We start from the raw sequence: 4,104 nt of genomic DNA, 5'->3' as shown, positions 1-4,104 counted from the left end.
TACATTTGCACCAATCAATAGGCCTACTTCTGCCCTGATGGGCCTCAAGTGGACCTCCTTTAGGTAAGACCACCCTTTTTATGTCCTTTTCGAGGAATAGATAGATAGATAGAAAATATTTTTATTAATCCCAAGGGAAATTTGTCAAGTAGCAGCAACACAAAGAATTCCTATAAGAAGGGTTAGTGATCTGGCAAGAGGTGAACTGTTGTAGAGTCAAGCCGGGCAGGAATGTTCTCCCTTTTGGCAGCGGAGGTGAGGAGACGCCAAAATCCTCTGACCCTTAGGAGGTGGTGGGGGGGGTGTCCAATATGGACACCAGTTTCTTCAACGATCTCCACCACCTGTTCCAGGTGTTCCAGCTGGCAGCCGATGATGGAGCCAGCCTTCCTAACCAGTGTGGTAAGACGGCTGGTGTCATCGGCTCCGATGCTGCTCCCCAGCAGACAATGGCAAAGTGCAGCACACTGGCGACAACCGACTGGTAGAATAACTCCAGCATCTTGCTGCACACGCTGAAGGATCGCTTTCTCAGGAAAAGACTCGACTCATCCCCTTCTTCTACACAGCGTTGATGTTGGCTTTCCAGTTCAGTCGCCTGTCGATGGAGACCCCCAGCTACTTCTACTCTCCACCATGTCCACGCCCACTCCCAGGACACTCAGAGGTGTAGGAGCTGTCCCCTTTCCTCCTGAAGTCCACCACCATCTCTCTGGTCTTGGCCACGTTCAGCCGCAGGTGGTTCTCATCGGCCCACTTTACAAAGTCGCTCACCACTGCCCTGTACTCCTCCTCCGTCCATCCCTAATACACCCGACCACTGCAGAATCATCAGAGTACTTCTGCAGATGGCATGACTCCGTGTTGTACTGGAAGTCACTGGTGTACAGGGTGAAGAGGAAGGGAGACAGAACAGTTCCCTGTGGGCCACTGACCACCGTTCCAGACAGCACACGGCCCATTCTGACAAACTGTGGTCTGCCTGTGAGGTAGTCAGTGATCCAGGAGATGGTGGACGTGAAACTGCCACTCAGCTTCTCACTCAGCAGCAGTGGCTGGATGGTGTTAAATGCACTGGAGAAGTCAAAGAAAGTGACTCTCACAGAGACACCGGTTCCATCCAGGTGCGACTGAGCTTCAGCAGGTAGATGATGGCGTCGTCCACCCCCACATGAGGCTGGTAAGCAATTGCAGAGGGTCCAGCGACGATTTCACCTGCGGCCGGAGGTGGCCAAGACCAGCCTCTCCAGCACCTTCATCACATGGGAGGTGAGGCGACCGGTCGGTAGTCTTGAGGCCAGATGGTGTTGACTTCTTGGGGACAGGGACCAGGCAACGCTTCCACAGCACGGGACTTCCCCAGCCTCAGGCTGAGGTTGAAGGGGCGCTGCAGGACACCAGACAGCTGGGTGGCGAGGTCTTTAGGACCCTGGGGCTGATGCCATCAGGACCTTCAGCTCTGCGCTGGTGTAGTTTCTCCAGCTGTCTTCTCACCTGGTCAGTCGTCACAGAGAGGGGGAGGTGGAGGAGCCCATTGTTATTGAGGGCTCGTGATGTGCAGCTCAGCAGGGGGACAGAGGGGAGGAGGTGTTTGGGAGGTGTGATGTGTGGAGGAGACGGGAGGGCTGTGAACTGAACCTATTGAAAAAACAGTTCAGCTCTTGGCCCTCTCCAGGAGCCCTGGCTGTCTCCTCCCACCTTGAAGCCAGTTATCTGCTTCATGCCCTTCCACACCTCCTTGTGTTGTTCAGCTGAGTTTGGCTCCAGCTTCCTCCTGTAGGAGTCCTTGCCCTCCTGAGCTTCACCTTTAGGTTGCGCTGGGCTTTCCTCAGCTCATCCCCGTCTCCAGACCTGAAAGCAGCTTTCTTCATGTTAAGAAGCGCTTCAGGTCCCTGGTGATCCAGGGCTTGTTGTTGGGGGAAACAGCGCACAGTCCGTGATGGGATGGTGGTGTGTTCACAGAACTTGATGTATTCCGTGATGCAGTCGGTCATACTGTTGATGTCCTCCCTGCAGGTCCACACAGCACATCCCAGTCCGTTGACTCAAGCAGTCCTGTAGGCGTCAGCCTCCAGAGACCACCTCCTCACAGTCCTGGTGGTCACCGCAGCCTCTTCACCAGAGGAACATACCTGGGTGTCAGCCGGACCAGGTCATGATCAGACCTGCCGAGGGGAAGGGCAGTGGCACTGTATCGCCTTAGTATTAGCATACAGCAAGTCCAGAGTTTTATTGTTCCTTGTTGGGCAGTCTATGTATTGATGGAAGGTTGGCAGAGCTTTTTCCAATGTGGTGTGGTTAAAGTCACCAGTGATAGCCATGAATGCTCCAGGCTGATGATTCAGCAGAGCAGACACAGTGGAGTGGATGGTGTCCACAGCTTCCTCAGGCAGCTGATGGGCATCACGACAACCACAATGGCGGACGTGAACTCTCTCGGCAAATAGTACGGGCGCATCCCCACGGCCAACAGTTCAATGTTCGGGCTACAACAGCGCTCCTGTGTAGCGTCTCTGTCAGCCCGAACAGTCCTGAAGCCGGGCAAAGACGCCAGATCCGGAATCCGGGCAGCCCGCCCCAGTGAAGCACAAAAGACTGCTCACGGAAGATCCTCTGGGCATTACCAGCCCCCCTCATCCCCTTTTATTCGCCAAAGACCTCACGCCCCCCTTTGATCGACGGTCCCAGGGTTTGTATCCCCTTTTTACCCCTTTGACACCCGATCTGCACCCCTGACCCCTCCTCCGTAGCTCCAGGGGGATCACAGGTCTGTCTCCAGGCAGAAGTTTGCCTGCACAGGGGATCAGCTGAGCAGAGAACGACGGCCCCCGCCATTGTTTTGCGGGTTCACCGATCCCACGACAAAGTGAAAAAAAGCCACAGAAAGATCAAAAAGTAGAGGGTCCTTTCCCAGTAACTAAGACAAACGGAAAGAAAAGAAAAGAAAAGAGAGGAAAAGTGCAAAAAGACAATAAAATAAAAGAAAAACCCCACTACTGAAACAAGCAGTTTGGCCCACAGCGCTCGTAACCGCCGAGGGGGAAAAAAAAAAAAGTGTTCTCTTGACTGACAGGAAGGGCCCTTTTTGTGTGAAGACTTCTGGAAGCCCTAGGGCTGTTGCCATCCAGGCTGCAGATTTCCCAGTCCTCTTATCACATGGGTCTCCACAGGCTTTACATGACCCATTGTTCAGAGTAAGATCTCGGTCTGCATTCCTCTGACAGACAACTGCTCCATCAGTTTTTCGGTGACAAAGGTGGCAGTGCTTCCAGGGTCTAGAAATGCATATGTTTCTATCAGACAGCTGCCTTTATGGCTCTTTATTTTTACAGGCCACTGCTAGCTTGTAGTCTGTGGTTCTGCCCCCGGGTTTTGGGGGAACACCATAGCAATTTGTGCGGGATGAAACTTTAGCCATGTAGTTGCTCCTGGTGTCTGAAACCTGCTTAGCTGCTGGTTTGGGTGTTTCCTGGAATAAAGTTCTCGATATGCAAGACAGTGGGTGTTTTTTCCCACAGGAATGACACGTGAGACGTTTCTTGCATTCTTTACTCATATGGCCTTTGATCAAGCAGGAAAAGCAGAGTCCATTTTTCTTTAGCAGCTCGACTTTCCCCCATGGGGAATCTTTGTTATTCTTTCACATGTTTCCAAAATGATCTCCTTTACAGAAAGCACAAGGCTTGACGAAAGCCCCATGGCTGTCCGGATCCCCTCTGGCCTGTCTGCCTCTCCTGTGCCTTAGTGTTCTGGTAGGTTTCTGTCTTGGGTACAACAGTCAGCAAAGCTTTTCTTGCTGCTAGGTCTCAGATACGGGACGCCCGCTTGGATATTCCCCCACCAGTTTCCGGCTGGGTCCTGTATATCCTCAAGACGGGATCTTGAATGATTCTGACCTGCCTTTCCATAAACAGAACCAAATCATGGAACGTAGGTCTCTGCTGTGTTCTTTCAGTGATGTCACATACAGCAGATCGCCATTTCTCTCGAAGCTTAAATGGAAGTTTGAAAACAAGTCTTTTCATGTTGGATGGTGAGTCCAGCTCTGACATGTATGATAGGTCCTGAACTACATTACCACAGCCTCTCAGATAGAGGGCGTAG

This window comes from Pseudoliparis swirei, chromosome 24 (assembly GCF_029220125.1).
Source record: "Pseudoliparis swirei isolate HS2019 ecotype Mariana Trench chromosome 24, NWPU_hadal_v1, whole genome shotgun sequence".
NCBI classification, from domain to species: Eukaryota; Metazoa; Chordata; class Actinopteri; order Perciformes; family Liparidae; genus Pseudoliparis; species Pseudoliparis swirei.
The sequence above is the reverse complement of the archived record's forward strand: the minus strand, read 5'-3'. Positions refer to the sequence as shown.